At 39.8% G+C, this 20,731-nt stretch overlaps 1 protein-coding gene across 2 annotated transcripts in view; it reads left to right on the top strand.

The window, feature by feature from the left end:
* coro2aa (coronin 2Aa) overlaps positions 1–20,731 on the top strand; it is a 43,209-nt gene that overhangs the window by 2,129 nt on the left and 20,349 nt on the right. Inside the window, exon 1 of one of the 2 annotated variants that reach the window (XM_075463092.1) lies at positions 18,691–18,916. The exons of the other annotated variant lie outside the window; for it this stretch is intronic. The gene's annotated coding sequence lies outside the window, so the exon portion shown is untranslated. Of the gene's footprint in view, positions 1–18,690; positions 18,917–20,731 lie in introns of those variants that run through there. 2 annotated transcript variants of the gene reach the window in all.

Genomic DNA, 20,731 nt, shown 5'->3' with positions numbered 1-20,731 from the left:
TCTAATGCTGACCACGTGGAGCGGTGGGATGAATTTAGGGACTTTGTTCCAGTTGGCTCTTCTGGTGTGGCAGTGCATATCAGTCCTGCCGGGGCGTGGACTGTGACTGGACTGGCCAACAGTTCATTGTTGCTTGTGGACATTTCAGCTGTCCAAGTGAAGTCCAAGTAAGTTTTTGATGATGTCATATTTCTCAGCTGTTCTTTAGCATCAGTTTAGGACTTCAGTTGAATACAGAGAGCCATGAGCTAAGTAATGTGAATCATTTTGTACACACACACACATACATATGTATGTAACATATGTATGTAACATATGTATGTGTGCGTGTGTATATGTTGACGGCTCATTGAATCAGGTGATTTAGTTGTTTTTCCATTTCTTTTGCATCTGTACATGTGTGTTGTCAAGGTCAAAAGCTAATATTTAACCCTTAAGAGTGGAGCTATAAAGCTAGAAGTTGGTTAACTTAGCTTGGCAAGAAAACTTGGAAACTGGAAAAGGGTAGAACATGGATCAGAATTCAAGATTTTTTTTTAAAACACAGCAAGCAGTAATTTTACAGATTTGTTTTTTAAATTCATTTATTTATTTATTTTTCCCTAAAGTTCTCTGAAAGTGTTGCATTGATCGCACATCCACCTCGTACACATTTAAGGGTTTAACGAATGAGCAAATTAATAAAAAACCTTCACATGCATTTGGCTGCAGGGCTTTACCATGTAACAGGCTAGTTAGTCAATGTCAAAGTGTGCGACCATTTATATATTAATGTCGGATGCCTCAAATCCTGATTGAAAAAACGAATAATTGATCCTCCTGCAGTAGTAAGAAGCTTGGCTCGCACTCAGATAATGATAAAACTTCACATAAATTCAATCAAGTGATTCACAAGGTTCATAATCTTAGTTTTTTTTTGCCTAGATTTTTTTAATAGATGGTAGATTAAAAAAGAAAACGGTACAAGCTGGCTAAGCCATGGGATTTTATAGCATTTTCTCCGTTTCATTCAGTTTAATAAGAGTGTATTTTTGCTTTGGGTAAAACTATATTTTAGAAATGATTCTCGGTTATAAAAGTTCATGATCAGCCAGGAACAAGTTTGACTTTAAATATTCAGACAATAGTTCGCTGTATGTTACCAGTCGGGCAGGCAAACTCATTTACTGTATCATAATGGCATTAGAATCCGTTGCTTACTCCATATTTTTTATTAATATTCCCGCCACTACAGCTAGTTAAGTTAACTTCATCATAAAAGTTACTCATTCTGAAATGCGGCAGATCTGGCCCTCAGCTCTTTAACCGTGGCTCAGGAGATAGATAGCGAGGTCAGTTACTGACCTTCAGCTGTGCTGTGGTTTAATGCAAATCGTCATGCACGGCCTTAAAGCTGCAGTCTGCAACTCTTTTTCAAGCATAATGCCTGGAACTGACCGGGGATTCTGAAAGTAGTACATTAAATACCCCAATACAAAAAAAAAAGAGTTCTCTAGGTCCCCTATATGTCCCGCTAGGTCCCTCCAAAGCCAGCAGGTTTGTTTACAAAATTGCAGACCGGACCGGTAAAAGGTAACCAATCAGGTTTACGAGCTGGGCTCTGCTGCCTGTCAATCACCGATTGTGCACGCGCGATACAAGGTAGGCTCGTCCCCACGCTTATTTATCTAGACTATTGAACTTCATTACGGGCTAGTCTACTTACTGTGTCTTCCATGATCGCAAATGACAGGTGAGTTGATGAATGAGGAGTCGTGTAGGCGCATCTGGCGTGCACGTAGACGTGCACGAGTTCTCATGTGTTTTGAAGGGGCGGGACAGGAAGTTGAATAACTTTTTATTTTTCGGTTAAAAAAATAAGCATTTCTTGCATTTTGCGACTACGGAGGTCACCGTTTTCAACTTCAAGCGTTCTGATAGATCATGTAAACTCTTAAAATGCCAAAAAGTAGGACTTTACGTATGACAACAACAAATCCTGCAGACTGCAGCTTTAACAAGATAAAAGGCTCACGATCTGTACGCTCTAATATACCCTTTAGTCCCCTGGTTTTCATTCTCAGACTTAAATATTTCTAACCTGTACAAGGCAGCACTGAATATCCCTGTATAAGTCATGCCGGCACTTGACCGAAGAGGCAGATTCCTGCCAAGTAAGCATTAGATGAATGAGATTGCAACACCATCCGCACTTGTTGGAAACGGTCAAACGTAGCCGGCTATGGAAAAGAAAACCTCTTGACAGGTTCAGAAAGTTCTCAATGAGCTGGTGGGATTTAAAGACGCTGTACTCACCTCTGTTTAATTCTACACTGTCGCTAGTAAAATCTCTTGTGCACTTTCATGTTGGGCCATAAAACTCTAACCTGTATTCCTGGCATGTTATCACACAGACTGTTACCACATACCTAAGATTCCCAATCTTTTGCTATGTAGAAGCTCACTTCGTCATAAGCCGCCACTCTTGTTTTTCTTCCGTGTGACAAGAAGTTATTGTATGTTATCTTGTTGTGTATCTCTCAGCTTAATTTCTCAGAACATTGACTTGCTGCTGTGAGCTGAAATCAAGGGGCCGCTTGCTTCAATAACTGCTTTGAATTGAAGGTATGCTTTTGAGCAAATATTTCCTTGATCTTGTGGTCCTAAGAGGAAGAAAGTTCCTTGAGAAAAATATGTGGCTGTCAAGCTGCTGTTGCGAAATAGCCACTGCATACTAAACCAGTGGTATAAGCTGTGTTTAAGACAAAACAACGTGCCATGTAGCTCGTAAGCCTGTGGATATTTTCTCTCGCTGTGCTCTCGGGTGTCATGTCTTCTCTGGTTAGAAATGTCTCTGCTCCCTGCAACCATTAAGATCATCTGTTCAAGAGGTGGTGGGGAACATAAAGTAATATTGCATTATCTTCAGTAACAGATGCTGATATGTGTTAAAACCAGGATGAATGAAGACATTTTTCAAGTGCTCAGTTAGACTCAAAGTTGACTTTTCCTCGACCGCTCGCCATATTTCATCTTCTGATGACTATCAAGTTCGGCTTCTGAACTGAACTTGGGATTGTTTTGTCAAATTCAAGACCAAATTTGACAAGAAGCGGAAACCGTAAATCGGAAAAAAATAAGGAATTCATGCTTCTGACATTTAATTCACACAATGACTAATCACAAATGCAATCTGCAGTTAGAAAGAATGAAAGCAATGGCTTATTTTTAATTCTTTGGGATGTGGGGAGGAACTTCTCCTAAAGCTCAGATAACCTACAAGCAGCAGCGCTTTGACCTTTGAACGTGTGTACGAATGAGGAACTTCCTCTGCTTTTGCTGAATCATCTATTCACCTCAAAATTTCAATATCCTCGAGCATCATTAAAAAGTTGTGCGGCTGAATGAGTTACAGCCCCACTGATAAGCAGGGTTTTGATTATCAGGCCATCTGTATGTTATTTTGTTGCCATGGTAGCTGCAAAACTCTTAGCTGGCAGTGGTTGATTTCTTTTCTTATCATTTTAGAATGATTTAATTATTGATTTTTATTTTACAACCTAAGGATGTTCAAACTATGTGATGAAAGAAAACAAAAGGCAGTGGACACTCAAATGTTTTTTTTTCTTTTAAATGTGTCATCAATCATTTAACTGATATTCAGCAGTAGCCTATATGTTTTGCCATTTTTAGACCAAATATAGCGCAATTAAACCAAGTTTTCATGCCGGAGTACACCCACTAAATCCAGTAGATTAAATAATTTTCCATTGATAGTAGTACTATGTTTGTACTCAGTGCTCTGGGGGCTACAATATATTCAGGACCAGTCCTGTAACTGCCACAAACCCAGTGAGCAATGGACTTGGTTTAATGTTGTTGCAACTCTCACTCAGTTATGAATTTATCCAGCTCAATTTGGACCACTTTTAGCCTGAGAAGTTTTAGGCCTTTGTAACCTTTTTATAACAAAAAAAGCAGTTGAAAACATAAACGCATAATAACATTTTCAACTTACTACTGTAAGACCTATGTTTGGTTGGGCTAAATTTTTCACGTGACACAGAGCCACGTAGGGCGTAAGAGTGTTGATTAAATAGTGCAGCATCGCACACTTAACAGCCAGATGTTGGCTGTCGGTGTCAGTGGGTTTTTGATTGGTGTAAAAAAAAACAAAAGGCTTTTTGTACTTTTATACCCTCTGTAGTGTGTGCACCGTGCATGCATCTCAACTTTCCTTGTTGTGGATTACATCACTGATTTAATTAAGAAAGGCCTGAAGCTGAATGAGCTCATCTCGCATTACTCAACTGTTGCTTTGCCATTAAAGGGGCAACTTTGTGCCTTAAGGTGGTGATAGAGAACCTGATGTTGCCGATGAGTAGCTATGCCCCCTATCTGACTCTACGCCCCCCCCCCCCCCCCCCCCCCGCCCCCCCACACACACACTTAATCCCACTGTCCCTAACAAATAGTTCAGCCTTCTCTAACAGAGATTATTTGAACCAAAAGCCTCTTTTTTTTGTGTGTGTGTAACATAACATAACCTCAAACTAACGGCTGAAAAACAAACAAAACTGACCTGACACACAACAAACAAAGGGGACTTAAATAATGGCTGATCAGACATTCATCATATTGACACACTGGGGAAGAGGGAAGGGAAACATCTACACAAATTTAACTAACAAAAGTAACTAAACACAGTTAGCTTAAGAATTAACTTAAATGACTAATAACTAAACAAAGTTAACAAAATAATCAAATCACAAAAGCAAAGAGAACTGATGCAAAAATTAGAACGAAGACTCCATGGTCTTCCCCCATGGAACTCCAGATGGTATCACCCAATCAGCCGGTCAATCTGGGATTGGAGTGTGCCAGCCTGAGTCCATTGCTTCAGCCCAGTCCAAGGTACTCCCCCACAGCACCAGCAAAAGAAAGCACAACAAATTAAGTATTTGACAAAATTAAACATACAAAAGCTAACCAAATGTGCGCGCTGCAATTAAAACTAATGTATTTCAATATTGTCAAATGAAATAAACAACTTTTTCAACTCAGAATGAACAAGTGTTGGTGTGTGGGGTTCCCGACTGTGTGGCTGCAGGTGTGGCCATCACTTTGTGTGTTTGCTTGAATACCCAGTTCAGTATTTCAATTTGCACTATGTAACTGTTGCGGAACAGTGGCCACAATCAACAGCTACATGATAATTGTAATTCTTAAGATAACTGAAAAGGCAGCACAGGCTGAGGAGAGTCATGAGGTCAGCAAACTCCCATTGAACTCACTGTAAAATCAGTAAAGACTGTTTAAGAGTCAGCAACATCTGTTAAGAAACATCAGCTGTTCCAGCTGTGGGGGTTTTGCTCTCCTCAGTGTATTGAACTGAACAAAGGCTATAGACATCTCTTTTGGTTTATAATTACAAGATGATCCTATACTCCATTGCCTCACTTTAGGTTTAGCAAATTTAAATTGAAGGCAGCAGAAACGGCAACAACATTGGACCTTTTGTTCTTTAACTGTCCTGTGCTGTATTTAAAAAAAAAAAAAAAAAAAAAAAAAAAAAAAAAGTTTTTCACTTGTAAATGTTTTTTGTTTTCGTTTTAATCTTTTGATTATTTTCAAACCTAGTACAGTTACTGTAAATGATCAAGTTACACCTTTAAAGTGTCTTCCACAGCAATGACTGCAAAAGGCTGTGGAAAAGTGGGGAATTTGACAAAAAAGGAATCTGGACAGAAAATTTGCTTTGTGGACCGACTATTAAATGTCCAATAAGATCCCAAAAGAGAAAGAATGGTCATCAGTCAAACCAAAGTTGCTTTTCTCAGCTTTTTTTGTTTAGCTTTCAATAAGGTGGTTTCTGTACTTGTTCTGTGGTTTGGAAATCCTACAGTGCTCTAGTATAACTGTGGAGTGTGCGTGTGACCGCAGAACTTCTCTGTTATTGTCCTGAAGATCGTGAGCTTCCTTGAACTGTGGCCTGCTGTCTTTTGTCACTGCATCACAGGGTCATTCACCCAGCCACACGGGCATAATGAGCTTTAAAACAACGGCTTTGAAAGGCTTGTTTGAATTTCAGTCTGAGCTTCGTGTCTTTTCTGTTACATCACTGTCACTCAGATCAGGCGTGGCAGGTTGTCCTGCACGTTTCTGACATGACAGCTGTCCTTCTGCTGGAGGATTATCTGCGGCTGCTCCCACGTGCATCAAATGTGGAGGGGATTAATTCATACTGGATAAAGAGTCTTCAGATATGTGCACAGTGCTGCTGCACTCTTCAGCCTGCGGGGAAGCAACACACTAAAGACCACAGGAAAGGCGAAACCTCTCAGCACTCTGTTGGGCCACTGGGTAAACCAGGATCTTCTCATGCTCCATGGTATCTCTTTGGAGCTGTCTTTATCAGCCAATCACAACTGTGTTACTTCGTCACTTGTTACCATGTAAAGTAACAGCATTTTTTGATGTAAGGGTCTGGTTCTTGTTATTGTCTTCTACTTTTACTACAATGAAAATACCAACAGTATTTTTGTGTGCATCCACCTTCTTTGCTTGGCAGGCATTGAGTTTTGGTCTCTTACAACATAAATCCTTGGAAACCGGTTGTTTTTTTTATTTTTTGGATTGATGTCTATAAAGGTCGGAGGTTTAAACAAATTCTACTCGTAGAGAAAGAGGGTTTGTGTTTGTTTGGGACTTTTTGTGCACTAGTATTTCTTTAAAGCATGATGAAAGATTGTGCCAGTACTGTTGTCGGCTGATGAATTGTTTTAGAACGAGTAGGAACCAATGAGCTGTATCAGATTGTGGAAGAACGGGCAAACATATACATATATATGTGTGTACATATGATGCAAACACATGTGTGTGCATGTTCAGTGGTTGGACAGACGGTAGAGAAAATCATTTGCATGAAATGGGCTTTAGTTCATCCCTGGTTCCATCCTCACAGCTCCTCTATTGATCCCCTGGCTATTTCAGTTCCAATCCATATATAAAAGATTACATTTAAAGTGAGAAACATAAATGTATGCTACACACACACCTAAAAAAGTTACCTTGCACGCCCCCATATTACAGTTGCATATCTTTAAATAACTTATTAGCTTTAAGTGATTAAAGGGGAACTCCGGGGCATTTGAAGCGCGTTTCCATTGCTAGAGGTTGTCAAATACTGATAGTAGGACACAGAGAGGTGCAAATCTGCGCTCCCTGTGTGGAGATCGCTCTGTTCGCACAGCCTGTCATACGAGGCTAATACGTGGTGGCTAAGGGGCAACTGCTAACCCTTCCACGTAAAACAACAACTTGCACACTGCAGAAACGTCACACCACTTTATAAACCATCCGACAATAAAGTCACAAGCCTTACCATCAAAACCATATGCATGGTTTATACATTACTGGCATGGGGACGTTACAAAACAACTTTATAAACAGCATGTCACTCACCGGATAGTTGTAGGCTCGCGCATGTGAAAGTCCAAAAGAGTCGATGGACGATAATCCCATATACAAAACAATTATCTTCTCTAGAAAAACTGTGTTCAAGTATTTAAAACATTACAACAATATTACTGGGCATGTATTGTTGTAATGTTTTAAATACTTGAACGCAGTTTTTCTAGAAAAGATAATTGTTTTGTATATGGGATTATCGTCCATCGACTCTTTTGGGCTTTCACATGCGCGAGCCTACAACCAGCCGGTGAGTTACATGCTGTTTATAAAGTTGTTTTGTAACGTCCCCATGCCAGTAATGTGAGAACCATGCATATGGTTTTGATGGTAAGGCTTGTGACTTTATTGTCGGATGGTTTATAAAGTGGTGTGACGTTTCTGCAGTGTGCAAGTTGTTGTTTTACGTGGAAGGGTTAGCTCTTGCCCCTTAGCCACCACGTATTAGCCTCGCATGACAGGCTGAGCGAACAGCGCGATCTCCACACAGGGAGCGCAGATTTGCACCTCTCTGTGTCCTACTATCAGTATTTGACAACCTCTAGCAATGGAAACGCGCTTCAAATGCCCCGGAGTTCCCCTTTAAATTGAAATATTTTAGAGTTTAAGTGTCTGCACACCAAATCTGTGCTTTTCATATCTTTTCAGCATGTGTCCAGGTGTATGTCTTTGTCAGTGGTACAGTTTAATACCCTGCTGGCAATACCGAAACCGCACATTAAAAAGAAGACCACTATCTTCTTAACCCTTCTGTCTTTATTTATTTTTGTTTGTCATAAAGTACATTGTTATGGGAAATAAAGAGAATTAATTTGTCAGATGCCATTTCAGATAACGATGGCTTCATGTACAGTGTCTCTAAGCACTCAGAAAACTCTCAAAAAGCATTTGATATGAAAATTAAACCTTTACTTAATGTAACAATGTATTTACTTTGACTGTGTAATAAAATCAGACGTGGACTTAGTGTGAAAAGGAATTAACTCTGCTTCTTGCAATTATCTCTCTTAACTTATATTTTCCACTCAGATCAAGCTTATGATCCTTTTCGGGGGTCCTTAAACCTGTTTTGGAAATGGAATCCGTCTGAATATCCATCTGTACGTCAATATGGTCCGAAGCAAAAATGGGTTGCTGCCGTTTGTTTTCCTGCTTGCAACCTCTACATCTTCTTACTCTGCTTATTACAGTAATGAGTATCCCAGCACCATCTTAAAAAGATACCAGACACTCCTACTTTATTGGCTCCAAACCAGTTAATGGAAACATTCCAAGTTTTCTATTTTCTTTATCGCTACATTTCTAATCTTTGTCTCTGATTTGCTTGACAAACGGAAACGCAGCTAGTGCACTGTTGTTGTTTCTGCAATCAGCTGGTCTTAATCATGAGACAGATGGGTCAGCAGGGTCTGATTAATTTTTAATGAATGGAGTGGGTGGCCTCCTACACTGATGTGTGTGTGTGTGTGTGTGTGTGTGTGTGTGTGTATGTTCACCTTATGGATTACCAACTCGAGAGTAGCTCTAATGGTTGTACGTCCATGAAAAATGTTGTCAGACCCAGTGTAGAGTTGCTGTCTGATGGTGTAAGTGGCATCTGCATATTTTTCTGGCTCAACAAGATTCACAAGTTGATTAGAATAAGTGCTTCAAGCTATGGTTTGTGCAAAAAGGTCCTGAAGCTCCAAGCAGACATGTACATGTACATTTGCAGTGTGGTTGTAGGGATGGTCTGGTCCACCATTCAGCAACTAGAATCTCTTTCTATCAAGCCCCATCAGTATAAAGCAAAGTGTGTTCAATACTTAAGTTTATGACTAGCTTAAAGCCATTACTGACATGTTGAGTGCATTGGATTGGGTTAGCTTGAACATTAATCAGCATGTTAGCATTCAGTTCAATTCACTGCTGTACCAAACTGCAGCTTCACAGAGCTGCCAGCATGGCTGTGTAGTAGCTTTGTTGCCTTTCAGCCATGCTCGCAGTGTTTCATTGAGGTCAGTGAGTGGGTGCGAATTGTATTTTTGGCAAATATTTTCATACCCTTCCAACGGGACTGTCTTCTGCAGGAACACTGGGCTCAGGCGAGCTGCGCTGGACTATCACAACACGTTAATGCAGTTAGCTAATGGGCGTGATCTGATAACAGGGTGTGCACTGCAGCAGTACACCGTCTGTGCATTGTTTATAGAGAGAGGCTCAGTCCATATAAAGGCAAGCTAATCCCCTCGAGTCAAAGAAAGTGAATCTCACCTTGACTACAGTTACTATGGATGGAGTGGATGTGTGGCTTATAGCTGCTGAGGCTCATTGACATTGTAATCATTATAAAGATGAGGGCGTCTGACTTGTTTGGTCTGCTCTGAGGGACAAGCTCATTGACTTTGTTGAATAATTAATCATCCATCAGCCATTTCCTCGTTTAATATTTATTGTGTATATTTAACAAATATTAAATTCTGCAATAAAAAAGAGCCTCTGGTGCTAAATTTAGAACATCAAACCTCATTTGATGCAGTTGTGCATTTCTCTCCCCTCCTTATTCTCTTTGATGCTGAATATTTTGATCATGAGGTTATGCTGCAGGGACCACAGGCTGTGTGTAGGGTAGCTTCTCCTCATCACATTTAACACAGCATAAAGGAAAGCCTCTTGAGGCATATGACCCGAGAGACAACTTCTCTCCATAGTGCAAAGTGACATAATCCGTGATTATATTACTTTGCTGGAGATGAGGTAGGTTTAGTTTGCTCTGCAGTTTCTTAAAGCAGATACAGTATTCTGTAACCATTCCCATCATTTGATGAAAGTCTTGCTTCTCTCCTTGAAAAAGTCAACAAAAATAGTTAGATAATTACTTAGTTTCTCATTAAAAACTGCTTGATAAATGACCACATCGTAGGAGTAACATGAGAAATTTGAGGGATGGTGTCTCTTTAAATTCTGTGAAGACGAACAAATAAAAATTAACAGACCCCATTTCCCCCTTTTTTTTTTTTTTCCTCCAATGAGTAAGTGGGTCACGTGAGTGTGACTGATTTTGTTGAAGAAGTAGGTAAATTAATGAAGACATCCGTCCATATGAGGTTTTGCGCAAGCTGACTGAGATGGTGCTATATGATGATGGTTAGAAAGTGTCAGAAATCTCAGTTTATTGGTAAATACTGAATGAACGAAACATCTGTTTTGTGTGGCCAACAGTGGCTGAAAGAACAAGGATTTGAACACAGCTCACAGCTTATGACGGCTCACCGCTAAGATGGCATCAAATTACCCTGTCCTTACCAGGAAATTTCCTCAGCCATGACAGATACAAATCAGTTGTCTGTGTAGGAAATTGTTTTGAATCAATATGACCAGATAAATTACCAACAGTTAAAAATATAAAAAGGGAGAATTGTACTTCAGCTCCACCTTTTGGCAAATTTAAGGGGCAGATCAGCAAAAGGAAAATATTGTAAATAATGCCGTGTAGCTGCGACTGTTCTCTCTATGATGTGATCTTTATGTGTTGAGTGTTACACGCATGTCTTGAGGCTGGATCCTCTTGCTGAGGGTCAATAAAGGAATTGGGTTGGTTTCCAGCTAGTCAGATTCTGCAGATATTTGTTGTCGTACTCTTTAGTGCCAGACTTTTATGTGTTTGTGGAAGATTACATTCTTTATGCTATATCATTATAGTTGGACTGTGTGGAAACTGACTTGGGTTTATGGCAGATATGATCTATTCTTGATCTTTTAAATATTGCGAGTGCTTCTCTGATGTTCATCCAGGTTTTATTGGGTTTTGTTTGGCTGCCAAAGTTGATGTAAGCAAGTAGGTGAAACTATGATATCACTGAATTGGAATTGTTTCAGAGAAGTTGAATCAAATGTGAAAGAATGAAGTGTACTGCACGGGCATGTAAAGATGTGAGTCATGCCACATTTAAACCGTCTGGAAATGAGATCACCATCATAATATGTACCTCAGCCATCCCTATGATGAAATCTGACTCATTACATCGAGCAACAGACATCAGCAACCAAGTTTCCAAATGACTGTTGAGCATCTTATCAGATTCTTTGTTACCTTCATCACCTCCGGTCTGCTGACTGACATGTTTTCTTTGTTTTGCTTGAATGAACAGATTACAAATAAATTACAAATAGATTCACCTCTAATCTCACCATGTGCACGCCACCAACGTAAATATTCACTGTGATTATAACCAGGAATGACTGAGCTGCACCGTGATTGACTGGTTGGACATTTGCTCGTTTATCAGCTTTAATCTAGTGCAGACAAAGATTTATAACGGAGTGATTTTATCAGTTTAGTCACACCTCAGTCTGTTGAGTCACGAGCCGATTCTGATTCTTGTAATTTGACCTGGGAAAGGAAGTGATCTGCCATTGCACCATTCCACCTCTTTGATGGGTTTCATGAAAGTTGGCCTGGTAGCTTTGCATAATCTTCCTCGCAAAACAAAAATCACTGAAAACATTTTAATGAAACGGTATCCTTATTTTCTCATTTGTTTACGTCACTCAAACAACCAGGCAGTACTCGGCTCTCCTGGAGCTTTACTCACCCTAAACCTGAGATGATACTCAGAGTATGCTTGGCTGTGAACAGCCAATACTTTCAAGTTGTCTGAATGTCTGTTCCATCCTTGTGAACTCAATATCTGAAAAAGGTCCAGAAGGAATTTCCCCATATTTGGTTTGTTAACATGATGATGGGTGAACTTATTTGGATTTTGGAGTTCAGGTTTAGACCTAATTTTCCTTAACTTTGTTTGGCTAATACCTTTTTGTTTTTAAGTTAATTCATTAATTTTTCTCATAGAAGAAAAAGGCTATCAGTATTTGACTGTATTTCACCCAAAACTACAGTGATGAAGCAATCCCTCAGTTTCTCTACTGTGAAACTCAGCTGGAATACTCAGCTGTTGTTCTTCTGTTGTACAGAAGACGGAAAGCAGACCTGCATCATTAGATTTTAATGGTTGAATATTACTATGAGCTCACAAAATAAGTTGTATTGGTCATGACTCACAATATGTAAGGAATATGCACTCTCAGTATTTCATTCTAATGTCAAATGAAATGATGAAGTGATAACTTTAAGTTCAACTTTATTGTGTAATGTTTTATTTTTCTTCAAATCATTTGTCCGGCTTTATTAAAGCCACAACTGAGGAATGGAGGTAGAACTTGAGACCATATTTCACAATGTGCCATATCCTCAACTGGTGACTGCAAAACATCCACGTCTTAGAATTTTTAGCTTCTTTGCAGAAAATTTGATGCGTTATCTACGAGACCTGGGCTATGAAACTTTATTCAGTTTCAGTTTTGTTTTTGAACGCCTGCGATGATAAACCAAAGTGATAATCATGCAGCGTGCCATGTTGCTGTCACTTCCCCTCAGGCTCGGCACAGCATGTCCGCCGCTTGTGTTTAGAGGAAAGAGGGACGGCACCCTTCTTGACTTACTTACACATTTGCACAATTAAAGGATCCAACCGTTCTTTACTCAAGGCTACTTTGTTGTCCTTCACCTGAGAGGCATCTGGTTTAGCTGTGTACTGTTGGAGTATGCGAGGTGATTTTCACTTACTGTGCAAGACTTCTTACTTGGTAGCAGCTGCACTAAAAGATAACATAGAAAATGCATTCAACCATTTGAAGTTTGCTCATTAAGTGGTGTACAAACAGGCAAAGAAAGGACGAGACTAAAAAAAAAAAAAAAAAAGCTCCTCGACTTCTGCCACAGCAACACAGTCGTCCATTAAGGAAACCTTTTATAATTTAACTCCTTGTCCGCCCACCTCTGATTTCATTATCAATCTTCATTATGATGTCTGCCATAATCGTACAACCCTTTTGTCTTCTGTTGATGTGTCACTTGAGACAGACACAGCACACAACAGAGCAAGAACAACAAAGCTTAACTGAGACAGGGCTCATCGTTTTATTCATTCATGTCCTCATAAAGGAAACTCCCAGTAACAATGCATTGAGTGTCCCCGGGCAGGTCTTACAGCTCAGTTTGGGAACTATAATTAGAATGAGATAATCTGTTACCACACAGAATTGTTTGTCAGTCTTACCATGACAGTGACATTCCCGTTGCAATAATGCTGAATGTTAAATTATACTGCAGTATTGGAGTGCATAAATAGCTATTTTCCAGACAACTTAGATTTTCCTTTTTTTTTTCTCCATAAATAAATCAGAAAATGTTTAAATGTTTTCACTGACTAGTCTGTGTGACTGCACAGTATATTGTTTGTATATTGTTTGTGCCCAGGCAGGTGTGGCTCCTCATTTGCACAGTAAAGCAACAAAACCTCAGCATGAAGCTCATGCAAATGTATGATAAACTGAAAAGGCTTGTCTTAGCTTTTTCTCTTACTCAGTGCTGCTTAATACTCACCGAAGATATCATAGCAAGTAAGCGATGTTGCTGTGGGAAGGTGTTGTTTGCTTTCTGAGGGACTTGTGTAAATTAATCTTTAATGGAGGTTTCTATGTACACGGGACTTCAATAGCTCCTGATGACTTTTTTTCATTTACTGTCTGCACCTGTTCAGTTAAGCATCTGTTTAGATGGGAGAGCACTATTTGTTCAGTTAATGCACACTTGACCTTATCGATTATTTTAAACAAAATAATTAAAGAAAAAATAATAATTAAAAATGGGGGGAAAAAAGCTTGAATTCTGGCTCCAGAGGTGAATGCACCAATCTGGAACTCAGGATTGTACTCGGCACTTTGTGTAAAACACCAGGTGTTTTTCAGTCAAAACACGGTCAGGCAGCTAATCAGCAGTGACACAGTGAAGGATAGGAGGCCATTGTGCCTCTCATGTGTCAAAGGCTTTGGCCTATTTTCTCACAACAACTAGCTATTAGTCTGCAACAGATCTGTGATTAGAGAGAGTCACAAGCTTTTAGGGCTCATGCCCTGTCCTTATTGATAAGTGCCACATGTGGACACACACGAAACGCCAGATTTTAATCCAAAGCCACAAGCTGAATGAAAGCAAATGCATGTCATAAATCTGAGTTGTCTGCTGCTCAGCAGGTATCTGTTGACAATGGTCAACCACACCTCTGTCAAAGGTGCGCTAAATGTATTAGCCAGACGGACAGAGTTGTGCTGCAGTGTGAAATCAGAATATTTGCAGGAGATGGTTGCACCAAACCCTAATATCAGGGTTTGGTGTATGGCATTGTTCTTGCTAACGAAGAAAAGAGTTGAGCAATTTTCTGGAGTCAAACTCAAAGCTCTGATGAGCCAACAGCTTCCCATGTGTTCAGCAGTTTGTGTGCTTAGTCTCTTATCTCGGAGACACTGGGTGACCGTTGGACTTTGGGGCGTATTTTGGGGAATTGTTTGTGCCTTGTTGCAACTTTATCAGTAGTATTGTTTGTTCATACTTTACCCTACCCGAGTGTGGTCATTTTCTATTTTTCATGCTTCACGCCACCTTTTACTAAACTATAATCCAAAGGAAAACACTTTTTAGTTCTCTGCACAGAACCAATTTGATCTTCTTGTAAATCTGATGCTGCTACAACTGACAGTGTGTTTACTTGAAATTGTTATTAATCTGCTTTTTCTGAACAAGCTGCAACAACGATCTGCTCCTTGGGCAGAGAATATAAATGCTTTTTAATCTTGCACTCACGTTTGCAAGCAACCTCTGTTGTCATCATCATTGTTGGCTTGCTTGCCGATGTACTAGGCTTGTGTCCGAAGGATTAACCACAAGGGACACAGCGGTGAACTCAATCCATACAGAACTTCTGGATTTGCAGGATGTAGAAAAAAAGAAATGAACATGGAGGCAATAAAGGAGCTTAGTGTCTGGTTGAGGTTAAGATCATGGCAGAAAAAGAACAGCTGCATTGTAGATGGTATTTAAGGGCCCTAAAGGCATGGGGTATCCAGTGACATGTCCCTAAATTGCCTCTACAGGTGACTTGTATATTGTATCTATGTATGCATGGCGTTAATTTCAGAGGACTTGTACAACTGATGGTCCCAGAGAATGCAGGATATGTGAGTTAGCCATCATAAACACACAAACGTGTAAGTAAAATGAAGTATACTCTAAGGCTTATAAATCAATACAACCACAATAGTTTACCAGTAACAGAAACCGCAGTCTGAATGAGAGTTTTATGCATAATGACTTTTCTGATTTGAGCCTGAATCTTCAAATTCAGTTTATATTCTATAAATATAGTCAGCAATTATGTTCAAAGAATGTGAGACATCTGCATGTGAGGTGTAAAAATGGCATTCATTTTAAAAAGAATGTTTTTTTGTTTGTTTGTTTTAGACCTACCATGATACTTTTCTAACTCTTACTGAGTGAAGTTATTTTGTAAAATCAGCCAGGAAGTGACAAAGTTTGGTCAGAACGTTTTGTGTCTACATGCAACCAAGGCCACCAGTAAAGTAGTATTCATGAAGGCGATCATCACGTTGTAAAAATGATGCATTTTAGACCTGGCCATGGCAATTTTAACTATAACACTAACCAAGTAATGTTATTGCCTAAAGCTAACCATGAAGTGGCAATAGTGTTTAAGCAAACTGTTGTGCTATTTTCATATGCTGGTCTTAATCTCACGTCACACACAGGTCCACTGCTCCATTTATACCTCTCCTCCTTCCTCCTTATGAGGACTTTGTGGCCTCTTAAATGAGAGACTTTAGAATGACATCTGCTCTGATATGGAAGCGCTCACATGGCGTGGATCTCCCTCCTCGCAGTGTTTTACAGGACGCCGCGATGAGCCACATTGAGCGGTATGAATCAATGACCAGTTTGACCCTCTCTGTTTGTTGACCTGTTGGCATAGCTGTGGTTTCATGCTGCTCTTTGTGCTACAATGCATCTTAAACATTGTCCCCCACTGCCGCCTCCTTCCTGTTTCAAGCTAGCAGTGTCTCTCAATATATTTTCATGATGTCAGCATTTTAAAAGAATGATATTGCCATTGCATGAACAGCCGCTTTATAGAAAGTTCCATGTGTAACCAGTGTTGCCATGCTTTTGTTTGTGGCATTTTCAGGTGCGTGCGCTTGAACAATTCTTTTGCATTACACTATCGTGACCCTTATGCACAAATTTCTTCCAGTGAGAGACGTTGACTCTTCATGTACACACCTTTCGTACACGGGACAGTTGAAGTAAAATCATAAATCAAACTGTTTGAACAGAATACTTACATGAGAGCAAATAAAGGATAGGAGTAGCAGTGGAGAAATGAAATGAGGAGAGAGGGGGGGGGGGGGGTGGCATTAAGCCAACAAGGTCAGAATTACATCATCTACTCGAATCTGAACCTGACCGTATGGGATCAAATCTAACCAGAAAGGTGGGATTTTATATCCTACCATAAATTTTTCTTGTAAACTAAGTAGTTCTCTTTAGAACTGGCATGCAGGAGGTCACGTTTGTGTGGTAACATCTATTGATCAGCTGCTCTTTACACCCCTGCTTGACCGTGTGAAGGCCGGCTGTCAGTATTCACCATTTTCACTCCGTCCTCATATCAACCTGTCAGCCCTCGCCTCTACAGCTAATGTGTCATTATGTAATGGTCCAGTTTGCCTTGGAGTAACTGCCGCTGCTTTCCAGCTGAGGCCGTGTGAACAGGTTGCCAGCAGCTTCAGCCAATCAAATTTCATACTTTTCACTTGAAAGTGGATGGTTGTAGGCGTCAGATCTGTGTGAGGACAACTGTAAGGATGGATGTATGGATCAAACTTTCTGTACCAGATAGGTCACTTTATGATTTTTTTTTTTTTTAACTGCTGTCTCTGCAGGTGTGACGACAGCTGTAAAGACACACCAAATACATCAAATTAGACCAGCAGTACTTCTTCATATTTCTTCATGCTCTTCATATGGACACACAAAATACTTCAAGACAAGGATAAAATGAAGCAAAGCGCGCTTTGGGTTGACAAAATGTTATAAAGTAGGGTCACATATATAGTGATTGTCATCAACTCATGATTTTAGATTAATGTGAACTACATTGTGTCTGCCACATTCTCTGGTAACTGGAAATATTAGTTTAGGGTCCATGTTGTGCAGAACATCTTGAAATTTCTAAAGCAGCCCTCGGTGTGTGATAAAGGGAAAGGTCACTTTTTGTTTCTGCGCACGTGCCCCACTTTATCCACCTTTTAAATGGAGTTTTAAAGCTAAAGCTTTTTCTTTTCTTTTTTTTTTCTCAAGTAGCTCTCCTCTGGGTATTTAGTGTTGACATTTTTATATTCATGAGCTCCATAACAGCAGCGTGTGGACGAAGACAAACGACTTGCAGTAAAATTGTGTTCATGTTGTCATCGAGTCTTTAACTGCAACCAATTTATGCCTTTTTAAGCATTTTAAGATATTTTTGAGTTGCATTACGGGAATTTGAATGGATTTATTTGGAGACTCATGTGGTGGACTAAAAGTTGTAAAATCTTAGTTTTACTTTGATCCTTTTTTTAAAAAGTGTCCCCCGGATTGATCTTCGGTGTGATCGAATGAAAATTAATTTGCAACTATTCAAGCAAAAATGTAAAAGTAAAACGGCTTTCAGTTGTGCCTCGACCCAAGCGACGATTTGTCATTTACAAAATTCATAGACTGAATTCAATCTGAGAAGTTAATCTAATTTAAATAATAAATGCTAGTTTTCTTTAAATTGTAATGCTTAATCAGCCGAGAACTCTTTTTCACCTTTAATGACCGTTCCTCCTGCACTTTTGGTTTGTGTTCTGCCCTGCGCTCTCCTTTATGTATCTTTAATGCAGCAGCGTGTCACTTCAGAGCAGAGGTATTGTGCTTTTGTATCTTGTACTACTTTGGTTAATTGTATTTTACGGTTATTTTTTAAAGCTTTGTCTTGGAAGTACTGCTATCAGACTTCATAGGAATGCTCTTTTCTAAATAAAGAAGAGATTAGCACACATATTTGCACGCAGATATTGCACATCTGGCAAAGTGGGTGCTTTTTTTTCTTTTTTTCTTCTTTATTGAGCAACATGGGTAAAGACGAATGTCTGCAGTTTTCTTTTCCTCCTTCTCTGCAAAGATTGTGAGAAATCCTGATTGAGCAAACACTGGAGGAGTGACGAGAGGGAGTGAGATTACCTACAGCTCCTCTCTCTCCTCGTAGTCGCCTCCCTCTCAGGGAGTGTACACACTCCTGCGCGCTCCCTCTGCTTGTTCACACATGCACTGGGCTTCGTGCTGCACACACACCCACCAGCTCCTCTGGCTCTGCACTGTTCATGCCAAAGAAGAAGAGCTGCAGAGAGGCTTTGGACTTGGTATCTGTGCGTGTGAAGAAACGGCAAGGACATTATCTTCTTTGGCTCGGCACTTGAGACGGGGAGTAACTTTTTCTCATTCAAGGACCTGCTGTTGCTTCTCCTGCCGCTGACGACTCATTTCGACAGGGTAAGTGCTGCTGAGCTCCCACGCTGCCTCACTCACACACCCTCTTGCTCAATGGGAACTTCGTCCTCGTTCATTTTTTTCCTCTATTTCCTTCACGAAATGCTCCCTCTGATCTGTCTCTGCAGTTTGGCATTCCGTTATTGATCTTTCAGTCTTTAGGCCTTTTTGTGTGTGCATGTATGTTTGTGTGTGTTTGAGCTTACTTTTCCCTGAGGATCCAAAGTTAAGAGAGTGTGTGTGTGTGTGTGTGCGCATGAGACGGGCATGAACAAGATGAAACCAAAATCTTTCTACAAACCAGCTTATTGCCCCACAGTTATTCGACAGCACACTGGACTTGATCTCTTTCGTTTAATTATCCTGTCGCCCAAAACGTGGACAAGTAGGCTCTAATTCTCTGTCATAAGCGTGGAAGAGTTTTCTATTTTTTTTGCTGAATATGTAACTGAGGCTTTTTAACAGCAGAAAATATGACATCACCATCCAGCATCCCAGTAAAGTCATCTTTACCCACAGATTGCTATGTATGCTGGCGTCCACCCTTCGAAACACTGCCATTCAATGAAATGTGCGCCCTGTGGTTTGAACAGCAGTCTCTTTGACGTCTTTTCATTAGGCATCAAGGTTTATGAGCACAGGAGCTGCCAGTTTTTTTATTTAAAAAAAAAAAAAAACTGTTATAACTGGAATGAGCAAAAGCATCCCTTTGGTGTTTTCTGACTATTGAAATTTTGGGCAAAATGAATGCAACTGTTAGAAATATTTTCTTAAATATTCATTTAAAAAAAACAATTTGGTTGTTTATTACTGGACCTTTAAGGTGGTGTAACCTAAAAACAGCCTGTCAGTTGGTCTGTATTTAAGTGTGTTATCTCATGTCATGTACCAGCTTACAGGAAGGCTCCCTAAGTGTAAGTGCATTCTTGATCTTATGGTTTTACAAATAACATGGATGTCCTTCAGCAGCTAATGGACTGGAAGCACATGAGCTGAGCACTCATTCCTTTGGAGAACTAATGGAAAACTTTCCTGAGTAAACTCACGATAATTGGATACCCACACTCTATGAAGCCTCAGATTACTTCTGCCTTCAGATTTTTGATTCCTCATTGCACCTTCACTGGATCAGTGGGACAGTTTATTGTTTTCTGTTTTTTTAACTTTTTGTATATTAATCATAATGGTATTGATCTCAATTCTTCTTCACATAAACCAAAATCGAAACCAAAAAAAAGAAAGAAAATCCTGACAATATTCACATGAACTATTTTACTGTTCAGAGAGGATTTCTTACTTTAATTTTGTTTGCAGTCACCTCAGCTTTTACCTCCAAATACAATGAGTTAGATGCTCTGATGGATTCAAGCATCAGTTGCTTCTAAACATCTAAAGTGATGCAGTCACTTTATTTATACAATACAGAGAATAGTAACAGGCCAGTTTTGACCTAGTTTTATTAAATGAGACACATTTTTAGTTTATATCTACTTTTAACCATCAACAGTTCAAAGCATTTTATCAATGCAATGATTTTGTGTGTGTGTGTGTGTGTGTGTGTGTGTGTGCGTGTGTGTGTGTGTGTGTGCGCACAAATGTGAAAATATATTAAAAACCAATTCATGTTTTCCTCAAGGAACCACATGAAGCATGACAACTGGCCTTGCCTGTGATTGTCTGTGCTGACTCCTCGCTAAACTTCTTGCAGGGCAGACTATATGCACGGAAAGCTTGTTGATGTCACCGGGAACTCAAAAGGATGCTTGTTTTGAGGAGAATTTGTGTAGGGAGACCTCAGGTATCCTTTTTTCCTTTTTT

This window comes from Odontesthes bonariensis, chromosome 4 (genome assembly GCF_027942865.1).
Source record: "Odontesthes bonariensis isolate fOdoBon6 chromosome 4, fOdoBon6.hap1, whole genome shotgun sequence".
Classification (NCBI taxonomy): Eukaryota; Metazoa; Chordata; class Actinopteri; order Atheriniformes; family Atherinopsidae; genus Odontesthes; species Odontesthes bonariensis.
The sequence above is the reverse complement of the archived record's forward strand: the minus strand, read 5'-3'. Positions and strand labels throughout refer to the sequence as shown.